The sequence below is a fragment of the Camelus dromedarius genome, chromosome 36, assembly GCF_036321535.1.
Source record: "Camelus dromedarius isolate mCamDro1 chromosome 36, mCamDro1.pat, whole genome shotgun sequence".
Lineage (NCBI taxonomy): Eukaryota > Metazoa > Chordata > Mammalia > Artiodactyla > Camelidae > Camelus > Camelus dromedarius.
The window spans coordinates 13732798-13750460 of NC_087471.1; the positions used below are offsets into that span (position 1 = coordinate 13732798).

The 17663-nt window shown below is 41.0% G+C and overlaps 1 long non-coding RNA gene across 1 annotated transcript; it reads left to right on the forward strand.

The window, feature by feature from the left end:
- The first annotated feature begins 1174 nt into the window (after nt 1–1174).
- On the forward strand, nt 1175–2955 carry LOC135320076 (uncharacterized). The gene is made up of 3 exons (XR_010379237.1): nt 1175–1521; nt 2010–2114; nt 2246–2955. It is a non-coding gene; the product is annotated as an uncharacterized LOC135320076 (long non-coding RNA).
- Nucleotides 2956–17663: the final 14708 nt, after the last annotated feature.

A 17663-nucleotide genomic window follows, 5' to 3' on the forward strand; every position in this document is an offset into this window, starting at 1 on the left:
TACTTTCCACCTTCCCTCGCCCTTCTATTTTAGCTTCACTAACATGAATTAAATGATTCCTATGCATCAAGCACAAACACACCCATATAAACATGCATATCTATATCTATGCACGTACACCCATCCCTGCCTTGCAAGTAAACAGTCATGGTTTTTTTTTTTAAAATCAGAGCCATGTGATATGTTCAAGGAAGGATATACAAAGAACTGTGAAAGCATGGTTGGAAAGCCCTTAGCTTTACTTCCAAAATGGAAAAGACTTTCTAGTGGGAGAGACATTGGAATTGAGCTTATAGGGTGAGCAGGTTTTGCCTGGTGCATGAGGAATAAAAGAAGATCCCAGTCAGAGGTAATGGCTTAGAAAAAATGTGTGGCAGGAAGAAAGGCAAGACATGCTCAGGCAATTGTAAATTATTTGGTATGGCAGCAATAAAGAGTGATAGGTTTGGTAGGTAAGGACTGATATTTGAAGAGCCAAGAAATATCAACTTAGCTTTAAAACAAGTTTTGGCTAGATACCTCCGCTCAACTCTTCATTTGTGATTCTTCCTTTAAATGTAGGCTCAAGACAGTTTTAGCATTTTGAAACAACAGGCAAACTCATATGTGACAGCTAGTATTTTTCATACTTTATATAATCCAGACTTCTTTTTTGATTAGCGTTAGATACTCCTTTTTTTTCCTTTTTTTAAGATTTCACTTGTTCTCTTGAGAGTAATTATACTTTCCTTGTTTTTAAAGGTAGTTTAAAAATTTTTTTAAAAGCCCCACTTTCCCAAGTATCTCTGCATACGTTTCTTGTCCCCTAAACTTAGCACCCATATGTCCTTAGCACGTAGTTTGTGTCTGCCATAGTCCAGGGGCCTAATGGATAGTTGTGTGATGAGTAAGTAAGTGACTGAATGTATCAATGTGTGAAAGACAGCTTTCACAGCGTTTCCTGTCTCTCCTTCCCCCTCTTAGCTCTCAGTGAGATAAAAATACGAACTAGGGTCAATTACATTACCTCCAGCTGGCAGGTGGAAGAAAAGCAAGGCAAAACCCCACTTTTATTTTAGGCAAAGAAACCAAAAAACTCCCACAAAAACCAAAAAACAAAACCCCCAAACGAAACAAAAGACAAAGTAAAATAAAGCAAGAGGAAAAGCGTGAGGGAAGCAGCTGGAACGGAAACGCAGCCTCGGTCACACCCAGCTCCCCCGCGCCTCACCTGGGCGTCTGCGCGGTGGGCCGCGCTCCCCCGGGGGGTTAATGGAGAAGCAGGCCGGGGGGCGGGCGTGGGCGCGAACTCCCGGCCTTGCCCTGAGAGTGTGTGGCCCTCTCTCCTCCCAGGGGCCCTACAACGGGCGGGGGCAGCCCGAGTGGTCAAGGTGTCTTCCTTCAGGCAAGAGAAAGGGTACATTGACGAGGAGCACCTGACAGGGGCTGGTAGACCTTTGACCTTCAACCAGAACTATGACTGCAGCAAACTGCTTTTGGCCTCATTCACTGGGGAGCTTGCCCAGAGACTTCAAGGGACAGGTAATTGCCTCTGGCAGCCCCTGCTCCTCCACTCCCAGGGCTTCCTCCCAGTCCTTCACATCTCATCGCATGTTCTGACCATGAAATATTCCCAGTGTCCCCCGAGCCAGCTGTTAACCTCCACCCTTTGTCATCTGTGCGCCCTCTATTTCTCTCAACCCCATCTTCACGTCTCCCCTTCAACCCTTTTTCCGACGCTCATCACCCACGACTCCCTCTCTCCCAGTATTTTCCAGTACCAACACCATCCATCGTGTTCCCCCTAAAGTTCACCCCGCACTTTCAAATACTTAAGTCTGCTTCCTGGCTTGGATATCGCCATTCATGTGAGTTACAGATCCCTGACTTCCGGCACCACCTCGAGTGTCTGGTCACCTCCACCGGGCAGGGCTGGTAGGGCCCTCCCCTCTTTGCACATCCTAGAGCCATGTTTAACCCTTTCCTCCTCTCACTGTGCTTTCCACTACGGTTGTCTCTCCCTCTCACAGGTGTGACTGTGAACTCTGGGGACCCTGGCGTTGTGTACACGGAGATCATGAAGATTCTCTTGGTTATATCGTTTCATCTTCTGGCTCCTCAGCTTCTTCTTTAAGGTGGGTGGGGAGGAGCTGGCTCTGCCTGAAGGGGTTGGGGCAGGGGGTCTGCTGCTCAGTGTGTTCCTTCAGGCAACAACCTGCCTGGCTTTTATTCCTCCTCCTCCTCCCCCACCCCTGTGTCTCCGCAGAACAGCAAACAGGGTGCAGTCCCAGTGCTCTACCTGAGCTTGGCAAAGGAGCTAGATGGCATTTCTGGAAAACATTTTAGCAGTTCCGGTGTGATAACTCTTGCCCCTAAAGCTGCCAGAGATCCTCACGTGGCCCAAAGCCTCTGGGATACTTCAGCCCGACTAACAAATCTAGACAAGATAGACTGACCTCTGTGACCCCTGCCCTGACTCGCCGCCTTCCCCCTGACTCCCAGCCCTCACTCGGATTTTGCCTTCTGCTTGTCAGTTCCAAGGAACAATCAGTCACCTTGTTGGGTGTAATGACCACTTCCTCTTCCTGTTGGCTCCACGCATGAAAGCTCAGCTTAGCCTGGGGACAGCTCCAGCTTCTACTTTATAGCCATTTCTCAGATGGAAGTGTTCATCTCTTGGGCACTAGGATCTCCAAACCTACCGAGCCCTGTGTTGTGGTGACGGGGGAGTAAAGGTCCTTCCGGTGGTCTATTAGGGTTCCTGGCTTTGGGGGAGGCAGCACCACATAGTGTCCTCTGGCCCAAGGCATATACCACACGGCTGCAGGACAGCACCCCAGCTGCACAGGATGTTGTCTCCCAGCTGGTACAGTAACTGCCCAGGTAATGTATCAGACCAGCTGCTCCTGGATGCTGAGTCATGTGATAAGGCAGATGAATTCTCAGAGAGCCCACTGCTTCTTTTCTGGGGTCTTTGTTCATCAACAGGTTTTCATTTTGTTTTGTTTTGTTTTTTATGGTGGTGCTGGGGATTGAACCTAGGGCCTCGTGCATGCTAAGCATGCTCTCTGCCACTGAGCTGTACCCTCCCCCTCATCAACATAAATTTTGGAATCAGTTTTTCAAATTTCACAGAAACAAATCCTTTAGGGATTTTGCTACATCTACTTGGCAGGATTGACGTTTTTATGATAATGTGTTGTCCTAAAAATGAACAAGGTGTACTTATATCTATTGAAATCTTATTAATACCTTCATAAAATTTCAAATAATTTTATCCATAAAGATCGTGCATACGTCTTACTATAATTCCTTGCTTTTTATGCTACTGCACATGGTATTTTAAAATTCATATATTAACCATATATCAAACAACTTTATTAAGGTTTCTAATTCTAATAAGTTATCTGTAGATTCTTTTGGTTTTTCCACATAGAACATCACACCATCTAGGGATAATAACAGATTTCTTTCTTCCCTTTCAACTATTATAAATCTTGTTTCTTTTCCCAGACCTTAATTGATTTTCTAGTATTAAACCAAACTTGCTTTTAAACCAACTTGGTCAGAGTATTACTTTCATATACATTGCTAAATTTAGTATGCTCGTGTTTTGGTTTGGAACTTTTTACTGTGTTCGTAAATGAGACTGGCCTATACTGCCCTTTCCCTTACTTGTATTGCCATTGTCTGGTTTTGCTGTCATGGATATGTTCATTTTATAAAATGAATTTGGGATTTGTGTTCATCCAGGGACATCATATGAGAAGCAAATGTCAATAAATTGATAGGGGACATAGCTATGAGGGAAACTGGGGAAGAAGCTGGGAGAAGCTGGGAAAAGCTGGGAGAAGCTGGGAGACCCACCAGACTGTGAGACAAGTCTGACCCTGAGTGAAGGAGAGGAGGCTGGGAATGAGCTTCTTAGGGTGCGGTGTGGTAATTTTTCCATTTTAAACCTCCCTCTCTTGTTTTGAAAGTATACCATCTATTTCTGCTCTTTATTGGTTAGTCTAAAAATTTTAACCTGCATGTTTAGTTTAACAGTGTCTTTAATCAATATCTTTATTTTTCTTTTAAACAATACATAGATCTTAGAATTCTTCAACATTAATCATTCCCTTTGAAGCTGTATACTTTTGTAACCCAATAATTTAATTATATTATTTCATTAATTTCACAAATCAGGTATTTTGTTATTCTCAATAGCTGATATTTGCGTCGACTTACCCATGTGTTTCATATTTCCTCTGCTCGCTCTTCTTTTTTATGTCTCAGATCTTCTGTCTGGGATTATTTTCCTTCCATCTTGAAGTATATGCTTTAGAGGTTCCTTTGATGGGGATTCGTGGGAGACAGACTTCTAGGTGGCTCCCAAGGTCCCCGCCCCCTTGTGTGCACATTCTCCACAGTCTCCTCCTCCTGAGTGTGCAGAGACTCCTGAACACGATGGCAGTGCACTCCTGCGATTATGTTATGTATCTGGTAAAGGGGTTTGCTGATGTAGTGAGAGCCAGAACCATTTGGCTGTGTGTGTGTGTGTGTGTGTGTGTGTGTGTGTGTGTGTGTGTGTGTGTGAATGAACAATATTTTTTCATGTCTACCATAGTTATCTTCAACTCTTTCTGTTACATGTTTCTGTGTTTGAGTTCCTCAAAGCTTTCCAAGGTTTGTGTCATTCATTAATTTATTCATTAAATAAATAAGCCATTTGCAGCAACATGGATGGACCTGGAGATCATCATTCTAAGTGAAGTAAGCTAGAAAGAGAAAGAAAAATACTATATGATATCACTCGTATGTGGAATCTAAAAAAAAGAAAAAAGGGTACGCTAATGAACTCATCTACATAACAGAAACAGACTCTAAGAGATAGTAAACAATCTTAGGGTTACGGAAGTGGATGGAAGGGGGTTAGAAGCGATAAATTTGGGAGTCTGAGATTTGCAAATGATAGCCACTATATATAAAAATGGGTAAGAAACAGATTTCTTCTATATAGCACAGGGAACTATATTCAATATCTTGTAATAACCTTTAGTGAAAAAGAATATGAAAACAAATATATGTATATATATGCATGACTGGGACATTATGCTGTATGCCAGAAATTGATACAGTATAATTGACTATACTTCAATAATTTAAAAAAAGTATCAGTTGTAACAAAATGAAGATGAATCTGTGCTCTTGACCCACAATAAAATGCCCATCAATTCTTTTAATAAATAAATAAATAAATAAATAAATAAATAAATAAATAAATAAATAAATAAATGTATGTGTTTGTGGCGTGTCAGCTGATCAAGACATCGTTCTATATGTTAGTGTCCTACAGTGATGGATAAAATAGACAAGCATCCACGAAGTCAAGTGGTCTGTATTCTAGCGGAGTGAGAGGCATAATAAACACAAATATGTTGTAAGATTCCATAGGCGTGAGTGCTGTGGACACAAAAGAAGCAAGAAAGGAAAGAGGGAGTGCCGTGATGAGGGGCTGGGGTTGAAATTTTAAATAGGTTGGCCAGGTAAAGACTCAAGAAACCAGTTGACTTTGAGTTAATGAAAGGGAAGGCGATTTTGGGTAGACCAGACCTAATCAGGTGAGCCCTTTAAAAGGGTTCAGGCTTCCTCAGAAGTCAGAGAGTCTCCTGTTCACCTTGAAGAAGCACACTGCCCCGTTGTGGAGCAGCCACGGGGCCTCTGGTAGTCGAGGCTTCAGTTCTGCGGTTGCAAGGAGCAGAATTTTGTCAATAACCGGTGAGCTTGGAAGAGGACTAGGAGCCCAGGTGAGACTGCAGCCCTGAACAACGCCTGGATTTCAGCCTGGTGAGATCCTGAGCAGAGGACCTAGCTAACCTACCCAGACTGCCAACCCATAGAAACTGTGAGACAGTGCATGTTTTCTTTTAAGCCACTGAGGTTGTAATCATTTCTTATCCAGAAACAGGTCACAAATACAGCATCTAGTAACAGCAAACTCCTTCAGTTTTATTTGTGTGAAAATGTCTTTATTTCACCCTCATTTTTTAAGAATCATTTTGCTGGAAAAGGTTGACAGTTATTGTCTCTTATTCTGTTGAAGATAGTATTTTTCACCTCTGGCTTTCATCATTGCTGTTGAGAAATCGGATACTAATCTAACAGTTACTTTGTGGTGAATCTGCTCTCTTGTTCCTTCTCTATACTTTAAACCCCCTTTTCTGTTGTTAAAAATAAATGAAACATATTCATTTTATATACTGTAACATTCCAATATCAGTAATCTTTGCAGGTGTGAATAGTTTATGGCAGCTTCTTTCTTTGTGTGTTTAGTGACTTTGTGCCCTCATGGTGCTTGGAGGTGTAGCTCTAGAAATGATTAGATTCCTAGGATTAAGCTACTTTCCCCAGAGGAGTTTATGTTTAGTTTGGCCAGGTTTCCAGGAGTGCTGTACTGACTTGGATCACCTTAACTTACATTTTTGTCTTGGAATTTTTGGGCCACTCACATGGTATACATTCTGCCCCCAAATCTGTGTGAATACAAACTTATTATTTAGAATTATAAGTGAGGATTCCCCCACCCCCACCCTGCTACAGCCAGAACTAAGGATGAGGTGGGCTTCTACCCTCACCGTTTCCCTCTGCAGGGCCTTTTTTCTGTGTGAAGTTCACTCTGTGGGGGGAGTTACTCTTTGAGAAGCCAGGCTTTACGTGTATGGGGAATAGTTTCTCATGCCAACCTTCTCTACTCAACCCCAGATTTTGTCTCCTGCCCCTGTTTATGGCCTTGTAAACCCTGGTTTCAGGCCACCAGGGGCTGGCTTCACAAATGCTGGCTCTAGCTGTCACCTGTGCCTTGGGAATCATTATTTCATATCTTCTCTCCCTTCTGAGGCTTTCCCTTCCTTTCCCACCAGTTCATTCAGACAACACAAATAAACAGGTGTGTGTGTGTGTGTGTGTGTGTGTGTGTGAGAAACGTTGCATCCAGCGTTTATGGTTGCGCTGCATCAGGGGCAGTCTCTGTGATACTTAGTCCTCTGCGGTGCCAGAAATGGGAGCGTCCAATGTTTGTCTTCCTTTCTCCTTCCTTCTCTCTTTCTTTCTTTTGCATTTGGATGATCAATTGTCCCGGCACTATTTGTTGAATAGTGTGTCCTTTCCACACTGATTAATAATGTAAATTTTGTCACATCAGAATTTCACGTGTATTCAACTGGAAACATAAAGAGGGAACCACAGCAGGACGGCAGGAGGGGCGTGCTCGTGGTATAATTGGGCCCCATACCCCTGGGTGGGCGACCCACAAGCTGAAGATTTGTTGAGTCTCAGAGACCCTCCCACAGGCGTGAGAGCTCTAAGCCCCATGTCAGGCTCCCCAGCCTGGGGTTCTGGCATTGGGAGGAGTATGAGACCCCGGGATATCTGGCTTTGAAGGCCAGTGGGGCTTAACCCCAGGAGCCCACAGAAGTGGGGAAAACAGTTCATTCTCTTGGGAAGCATACACAGAATCTTGCATCTACTAGGTCCAAGGGCAGAGTCAGTGATTTTGAAGTGGGAGGAAAGGGGACAGGGCACAGCCATTGGAGGAATTACATAGCAATTGAGGACAGGACAAGATGGCAGAAGATTTGACTTCCAGTTGACCTTGAGCCTCATGGTGCACCCACACATGCTGTGACAGTTCCCAGGCTGACCATGTAAGGTCAAAAAGTGGGTGGGGGCATTTCCTGGAAAACCTTGACCGTCCCCCAGAGTAGTTGGAATAATCGTCCTGCTCATTAGTATACGAAATAACCAAGCCCAGAAAACCTAACAACTCCGCACCTCGTGGATGCGCTCACTCTCTCTCTCTTGCCTTCTGATGTGGCCCACATTCTGCCTATGGAGTGTGTATCTCCTAAGCTGTTTTCCCTTCTGAGTCAGAGTGTCCACACCCTGCCTATGGAGTGTGTGTGTCTCTAAATAAACCTGCCTTCACTTTGCCATGCTTTGCTCTTGAATTCTGTCCTGCACGAGGCAAGAACCTATTCTCGCCCAACAATTTCATAGGAACCTGGGTCAGAACTGTTTGCTTGTTTTAGAAGTTCTCCTGAGGATGTAGGGGGTGGCTGTGGCTTATGCTGAGGACATAAAAGCTGGTGATGGACATTCCCGGAGTGTTCATCCACATGAGCTCTCCTGGAGGCTGACATCTTGATTGTGTCATTGGCACCAAGACTTAGCCCCACCCAACAGCCTGTAGGCTTAAGGGCTGGGAAGCCTCAGGCCAAACAACTTACTGGGTGGGAACACAGCCCCACCCATCAGCAGACCTCCCTTTCCACAAACACCTCTAGACAGCACCCTACCCACCAGAGGTCCAGGACCAAGCTTCACCCAGCAGTGGGCAGGCCCCAGCTCCTCCCGCCAGGAACCCTGCATAAGCCTCTAGTCCAGCCTCATCCACCAGGGGGCAAATATCAAAAGTAAGAAAATAACAACCCCAAAGCCTGTGGAAGGAATGCACAAACAGGCCAGACTCTACACTGGGACGGGCTGGACCCTGGACCTTGGGTGACAAGAGAGGAGTGTGCTGCTGGGACACATAGGACCTCTCCCAGAGGGCCAGTTCTCCAAGGTCAAGAAATGTAACTAACCTACCTAAAAATACAAATAGAAAGACAGACAATATGAGGCGGCAGAGGAATATCTCCCAGGCAAAGGCACAGGATAAAATCCCAGAAGAAGTAACTGATGAGGAGACAGGCAATTTGTGTGAGAAAGAGTTTAAAGTAATGATGGCCAAGATGCTCAGAGAACTCAAGAGTACAGATGCACAGAGGGAAGTTCTTAGCAGAGTTGGAAAATATAAAGAACACCCAAACAGAGTTGAAGAATAAAATCACTGAAACGAATAACACTCTAGAAGGAACCAAGAATAGACTAAATTTGGCAAAAGAATGGATCAGTGGGCTAGAAGACAGATTAGTGGAAATCACTACTGCAGAACAGAAAAAAGAAAAAAGAATGAAAAGAAATGAGAATAGTTTAAGAGAACTCTGGGACAGCATGAAGCACCCTAATATTTGCATTATAGGGGTCCCAGAAAGAGAAGAGAGAGAGAAATGACTGGAGAAAATTTTTGAAGAGATAATAACCGAAAACTTCCCTAACTTCAGAAAGGAAACAGTCACTCAAATCAAGGAAGCTCAGAGAATTCCACACAGGATCAACCCAAAGAGGAACACACCAAGGCACATAGTAATCAAATTGACAAAAATTAAAGATAAAGAGAAAATACTAAAATTATCAAGAGAAAAGCAGCAAATAATATCCAAGGGAACTCCTATAAAGTTACCAGCTGATTTTTCAGCAGAAACTCTACAGGCCATAAGGGAGTGGCATGATATAAAGTGATGAAAGGGGAAAACTTACAACTGAGAATATTCTATCCAGCAAGGCTCTCGTTCAGATTTGATGGAGAAATCAAAAGCCTCATAGATAAACAAAAGCAAAAAGAATTCAGCACCACCAAACCAGTTTTACATATGTTAAAGCTTTTAAAGAACTTCACTAGTCATCAAACCATAAGAAAAAAGAACAAAAAGAAGAAAGAGGGAAAAAAGAACTACAACAGATTGCTTTAGCAATTTGGGGTCTTTCATGGTCCCATATAAATTTTATAATTATTTGTTCTAGTTCTATGGAAAATGTCATATTTTGATAGGGGTTGCATGGACTATGAAGTTTGCTTTGGTGATATGGTCATTTTAATAGTGTTGGTTCTTTCAATCCATGAGCACAAGATCTCTTTCCATTTCTTTGTATCATCTTCTGTTTCCTTCATCAATGTTTTATAATTATCAGAGTATAGGTAACCTTCGTGGTTGAGTTTATTTTTAAGTATTTTGTTGTTTTTGATGCAATGGAAATGTTTATGCCAATTACAAAATTCTGATTTTTGAAGTGAGGAAAAAAATGAACGAAGAGCCACAAATGGCAAAATATCCTTTTTTGTGGGTGAGTTGTGTTCCATTGCATATATATATATTGCATCTTCTTTATCCATTCATCTATTGATGGGCACTTAGGATGCTTCCATATCTTGGCAATTATAAATAATGCTGCCATTAATAGCAGAGTGTATGTATCTTTTTGAAGTAATGTTTTTGTTTTTCTCACATATATACCCAGGAGTGGATATATGAGCCATATGGTGGTTTTATTTTTAGATTTTTGAGAAACTTCCATATTGTTCTCCATAGTGGCTGCACCAATTTACATTCCCACCAACAGTGTACAAGGGTCCCCTTTTCTCCACATCCTTGCCAACATTTGTTATTTGTGATCTTTTTGATAATAGCCATTCTGACAGGGTGAGATGATACCGCATTGTGATTTCAATTTGCATTTCCCTGACATTAGTGATGCTGAGCAACTTTACATGTTCCTATGGGCCGCCTGCATTTCCGCTTTTGGAAAAATGTCTATTCAGTTCTTCTGCCCATATTTTAAATGGGTTGGTTTTTGTTTGTTTGTTTTTTAATTGAAGTACAGTTGATTCAAAGTATTGTATTAGCTTCTGGTGTGCAGCACGGATGGACTTGGAGGGCATTATGCTTAGTGAAATAAGTCAGACAAAGATAAATACTACTTCACTTACATGTGGAATCTGAAAAAATACAACTAGTGACTATAACAGAAAAGAAACACTCACAGATGTAGAGAAGGAACTAGTTAGTGGTTACCAGTGGGGAGAGGGGAGGGGGAGGGGCAGGATGGAGGTGGAGGATTAAGAGGTACAAACTATCAGGTATAAAATAAGCTACAAGGATTTGTTGTACAACATGGGGAATAGAGCCCATATTTTATAATCACTATAAATGATGTATAATTTTTAAAAATCGTGAATCACTATATTATATCCCTATAACATATCATACATCAACTATACTTCAATTTTAAAAACATAACATTATAAAATATATACTTTTTTTTTTAAAAACCCTCTACCTAAGAAGGAGGAGGGTATAGTTCAGTGACAGAGCGCTTGCATGCACGAGGTCCTAGGTTCAATCCCCAGCACCTCCATTAAGTAAACAAACAAACAAACCTAATTACCTCTTTACCCCTCTGAAAAAAAAATTTTTTAATATAATATCCAAAGAAGGGCTGCTTCCCTGGCGCCCCTGGCGCCCTTGGCTTGAAGCCGCCACCTGAGGTGGCGCCTGCAGTGAGCCGCCCGGCCTGAGGGGGGCGCCTTCGTTGGCGCAGGCGCAGGCGCTGGCCAAGAATTGGACACTCTGGGGGGCCGGTCTCTTGACTGTGAGAAGAAAGGGGATCTGTGCACTTCTCACGCCTCGAGGTAGGGGAATGGCTGAGGGCGGCGGGCGGCTGTGGGCAGCGCCTGGCGGGATGGGCTGGGTCGGAGGTCGGGCCTGCCTTCAGGCAGGTGTTGGCGGCCCGGGGGCAGCTGCCGGGGCGGGACTGACGCCCAGAGGCCCGAGTCCAGCGCGGTCCGGTCCGCCCTGCGCCAGGTCTCTGAGGGCAGGGCGGGCAGGCGTGTCTCCTCCGCCGCCTCTCGTGGGCCTGGGGGCGGGCGCCCTGCCGAGGGCCAGGACACTTGAGGAGGAGGGGCCCATGAGAATATATTAACTTTCTGTGAAGTCAGAAGAAACCAGTGAATCCTTAGGGTCGAAGAAAAGGTTTAGGTGTTTGGAAGAGGGGTGTTATTTTATTTTATTTATTTATTTATTTTGATGGAGGAACTGGGGATTGAACCCAGGACCTGGCGCATGCTAGCTAAGCATGGTCTCTACCACTGAGCTATGCCCCACCCTCCAAGAAGATCTTTTAATTGTTTTTCTTTTAAGTGAGGAAGGGGCCCATGAAAGCAAAAGTGCTTAGGATCCATGATTTTTTTTTTATTGGGGGAGGTAATTAGGTTTATTCATTTAGTATTTTTTTAAGGTTGTTTGAGGGGGTAATTAGGTTTATTTACTTATTTATTTTATTTTTTTAATGGAGGTACTGGGGATTGAACCCAAGACCTCATCCATGCTAAGCATGTGCTCTACCACTGAGCTATAACCTCTACCCCAGGTTTACTCGTTTACTTTTATTTTTATAGGAGGTACTGGGGATTGAAATCTGACCCTCTTTCATGCTAACCATGCGCTCTATCACTTGAGCTGTCCCCTCCCCCCTAGGATCCATGAAATTTTTAACGTGGCCCTGTGAGAGGGCAAACCATTGAATCATTTATCATATGCAAAATGTCCTAAGGGCGATAAAAAGCATTGTATAGGCTCTGTTATAGGGGCATGTAAAGGGACCCTACCCTCTTCAGACCTAAAGTCTGATACCTAAAGCATGAGTAAGGTTAAGGAAGGGAATACTCTGCAAAGACTATCCGGGGTCAGGATCCAAGGCAAAAGGCTGACAGCCTTTGCTGAGCTGAAAGGCAAGCCAGGGGCAGATGGGGTGGTGTAGGGAAGGGAATTGGCCAGGTAGGGCGTGGCATGAGGCTGGACGTTTGGGAAGGAGACACGTGCAGAATTTTGGAGCCAAGGTAAGGACTTCAGGTTTTGTTCCAAGTGTATTTAGAAGCCATTGAAGGGTTTTGGGTAAGGGAGTAACTATACCTTTTGGGGGTTCAAGGCCCAGATTTAACCAATTTACAGGAGGACACCAATAAATGAGCATTCTTGGCATAAGAATCTAGGATCAGAAATAGTCAGATGCTGCTTAGTACTATGCATCAGATGCATTAACTGATCATGTTTGAGGGGATAAGGAAGAGGGTTGCTTCTTATCTCATTGAAAGAACAGTCTTGGAATTGCATGTAAGTGTGGGATCTAAAAATGACCATGCAAGCTGAAACCATTCAAAGTCATCTTAATAGTCAATGGGAACAATTACATTTGTTTTGGAATCTCTCAAAATTGTCAAAATGTTAAAAAAAAAACTCTCTTACTGTCAGTTATAAGTGTACAGGGAAATGAAAAATGGTAGAACTAGTATCTGTTTAGTGCACTGTCATTGAAAATATTAGAAACTTGAGAAAGTGTTTTCTTTGTAAAAAAAATTAATCAAGAATAGTTTGAGCAGCCCTTGTGCTTGCTTTCGTCTCATGGTGTAACTTGTAGAGCAGGTGTCTTTCTTACGCCTTTTACCAAATTGTTCTATTCCTTTCTAAAAGTCTGGATCAACTTCCAGCATTTTATCCTTTGCACTTTCAATTTTGTAAAGTATCTCCCAGAGTTCCCTTAACATGAAGTGTTTTTGCCAGTGGCGCTTCTTCTGGGGCAGCTTTATACTTTGTGTCACAACCACTTTGCTCACTTGTGTTGCTAAGTTCACCTTTACTAAATTCCTCTTTTGCTCATCAAAAGTCTGTTAAACAGCGTTGCTGTCAGTGTTCTCACAGTCAGCTCTTTCTTCTGTGATTCCATCTAAAGTCAACTCTCACTTTCAGTGTTACCACTCACTGTTTCTTTGCTCCATGTTCATCTTTGTTGGCCAATTCCCTCTTTCAGTTATCTATTTTTGTAAGACGTCGGTGTGGTTTTATCACTAGGAAACTAGTGATCACTAGGAGGTAATTAAAACAAATATGCTCTGCCGTCTGTACAGAGACTGAGTAAGAGCTCTGCAGTGACCAGTCACCAGCAAACTTTGAAAGAGGTGACATGATTGATCACTGATCATGATGTGCATGTGTTATTTATGGAGCGACTGGTGGGCTGAAGAGCTGACTGTGGCTTGCACTTTTATGTAATTATGAGTAATATTCCTTGGTAACTGAAATTAGAACTGTGTTGATGGGGGAGTGATGTTAATTAACTGAACTATCATAACTGAAATTTGTATATCTTGGAAGCATGTAAAATTAGAACTGCCTGTACTCTAAAATGACAGAAGTTTCAGATGTGAGGGAAGATGGACAGGGAGAACAGAATCCCATTCTACATCAAATAAGGTCTCTGTCTGGGTACCTGTTTGTCTATGTGACTCTGTGTGTCAGCCTCAAACTCAGCATTACAATGATCTCATGCACTTAGTTTAAAAGTACAGTTAAAAGGTATTTATGATATGTGCTTTCTTGGTAAATATATATTACTCATTGATTTGAATTTCTGGTTCAAGATTACTTCCAATAGGTTAGCATATTCATTTACTTCTTTGCTCAGCTGTACACAGCACACAATTGGAGCTCAGTAAAAAACTGTTGAATGAACAAATGCTGACTTCCACTATCCAAAAACGGAAAGTTTGAAAGGAAATAACTTCACAGATTCATTTTGAGAAACACATCTATCTATGTACTCTTAGATCATTTTTAAAAATCCCAAGTTCCGAAGTGTTTCTGAAAATTATCTTGAATATCTTTCTTTCGGACCTAGGGGAGATCAAAGAAGCTTTTATTTTCCCTGAATTCTTTAGCTAAAAAACAATTGTGCAGAATCATTTCAGTTCCCAGAGGTGGGGTTGTGTTTTTTTTTTAATTTAAAAAATATATTCTTGTATGATTGTCCAGTGTTCTTTTTGAAATATTTTTATTGTTAAATATAACATATTAGAGAAAATTTCATAAACTATGAACACGTAGTTTAATAATTATAAAGTGAGTACCCATTGTAACCACAATAAAGATCAAGAAATAGAACATTGCTGACATCCCACAACCTCCCCTTTTGTCCTTTCTAATCATGCCCTCCTTGCTTTTCAGAGAAAATCACTACACTAATTTTTGTCATAATCATCCCCTTGCTCTTGAAAAATAGTTTTAGCATTATGTACACATCCCTAAACAATATAGTTGCTTATCTTTAAAATCTATGTAGATAGAATCATACTATATATTTCTTTGTGTCTTGCTGCTTTTATTCAATATTCTATTTCTTAGAGCCATCCACATTGCATGTAACTAGTCATTCATTTTCCTCGCTGTGTGAATACAGAATTTATCCATTCTAATGTTGATTGAAATTTGCATTGTTTGCAGTCTAGGGTAATTGTGAACAAGACTATTAATAAATAGTCTTTTTGCTGCTATGATCTGACTTTGTTCATGCATCCTAATACATGTCATTATTCACAGATTAATGATTGTGAACATAAAGTCCAAAAGAATCTATAGATAAGTTATTATAACTAATAAGACAGTGTAGCAATGTTGTTAAATACAAAATCATTATATAAAAATCAATTTTATTTCTATGCTTTAGCAACAAAACAAAAAATGAAATGTAAAAAGATGCCATTAAGCATTTAAAAAATAGCAGATCTCTAAAAATAAAATTTAGTGAAAGATAAGGAGAGCCTTGGGGAAAATTATAAAACAATATGTTCTTTTAGATTTTCTATATAAATATCATATCATCTGCACGACAGTTTCATTTCTTCTATTGTAACCCCTTTTGTTTTCTTTTTATTTCTTGCCTTATCGCTAACTGCACTACTGTGTAGATTAGAAGTGACGATAGTGGGCTCTTGTCTTGGATGGAAAACTTTCAGCATCACCATTAAAAATGATATTTGCTCTAGACTTTTGTAAACATATTTGATCAGATTATATCTACCATCTCTTCCTAATATATTAAGATTGTTTCTTTATCAGGCATAAATGTTGAGTTTTTCTCCATTTTTGATCATATGATTTTTTAACGTGATGGATTACAGTGACGGTCTCTAAAGCCATGTCAACCTTATGTTCTTGAGATAAACCCAAGTTGGTCATGATGTGTTATTCTTTTTATAATATTGCTGTTTTTCAATTTGCTTATACTTTCTTTAGGATTTTTACATCTCAATTCATAAATGAGACTGTCCTATAATTTTTTATTGTAATACTTTTATCTGATTTTGGTATCAAAGGTTATGCTAAACTAGTAAAAATTAAATGAGTCTTGTGCCCTCTCCTATTTTCTGAAAGAATTTGTTGAAGATTGAAATTCTTGATCTTTGAGAATAGCATGAAACTCATCAGTGGAATCACGTAGCCCTACAGATACTTTTGGGGAACATATTTGACTACCAATTAAATGTTTTCAGTGGTTAGAGACTATTTAGGTATTTTAATCTTCTTTTTGATTTAGTATTGGTTAAATATCTTTTTTCTAGCAATTTGTCCATTTTATTAAACTTACTGGTATAAAGCTGTTCATTATGTCCTCTTGTAACCCTTTCCATGTTTGGGCGTCTGTAACGGTGTTCCCGTCTCACTGCTGATGCTTGTTCTGTGTTCCCATTTGTTCTCCTTTCCAAAATCTGAGCCCTGGGGATAAGTGTAAGTAGGCAGTAAACAAAGAAGGCAAGGGTGTCAGAGGTAGAGAAGACAGCATGAGCAAATGCACTGAAATGAATGGTATATTTGGTTTTGTTTCACTGAAAAGTTTGAAGTGAGGAATGGGTCTTGAATGGGTCCTGAAAGGGGAAAATGTGGTTATATTTTCATTTTTAAGAATTACTATGCACCATATATATGTAAATTTAAAAACGTGTGCAGTTATAAAAAAAGAAATGAGCTATCAAGCCATGAAAGACGTGGAAGAAACTTAAAAGACATATTAGTAAATGAAAGAAGCCAGTCTGAAAAGGCGACAAACTGTATGGTTTCAACCAAATGACATTCTGGGAAGGGGACAGCTACAGAAACAATAAAAAGATCATGGTTTCCAGGGATTTGGGGAGAGGGAGGGAGGGAGGGAGGAATAAATAAATGTAGCACAAGGGATTTTTAGGGCAATGAAATTATTCTGCGTGATACTATAGTGGTGGCTATATGTCATTATGCATTTGTCAAAATCCATAGAATGTACAACATCAAGAGTGAACCCTAATGTAAATTATGGACTTCGGTTGATAATAATGTGCCCATGTTGGTTCATCGATTGTACCAAATATGCCACACTGATGAGGGATGTTGAGGCTAAGGGAGTATATATGTGTGGGTGGGGAGCGATACATGGGAACTTTGTATTTTCTGCTCAGTTCTGCTGTGAACCTGAAACTGCTCTAAAAAATAAAGTCTATTAATAAAAAAAAAAAAAGAATTACTATGTCCCAAATAAACACTGTGCTAAGCTCTGATAAATACAGTTGACAAGACAGGTCCTCCATCCTTGGGAAGCTCACAGTACAGTGGCAGAGGCAGTCTTAGAAACAAATTACAATACAGTACAATAAATGCTAATAAAGATCAGATTCTATAAAGGCAGATAGCTTTCTTTGAGACTGAAGTTTGAGTTTTTGATTAGTTCCATTCAACATCTCTAAGCATTCTCAGCCTTACATTATAGGCAAACATCTAGGTCCCTTGGGAGCTGTTGAGATGGGATAGCCTAGACTAAAAATAGACTTACCATGTGACCCAGTAATCCCGCTCCTGGGCATATATCTGGAAGGAACCCTACTTCAAAATGACACCTGCACCTCAGTATTCATAGCAGCACTATGTACAATAGCCAAGACATGGAAACAGCCTAAATGCCTATCAGCAGATGACTGGATAAAGAAGTTGTGGTATATTTATACAATGGGATACTATTCAGCCATTAAAAATGACAACATAATGCCATTTGCAGCAATATGGATGTCCCTGGAGAATGTCATTCTAAGTGAAGTAAGCCAAATATAGAAAGAAAAATACCATATGAGATCGCTTATATGTGCAACCTGAAAAAACAAAAGAAGACAAATGAACTTAAATATA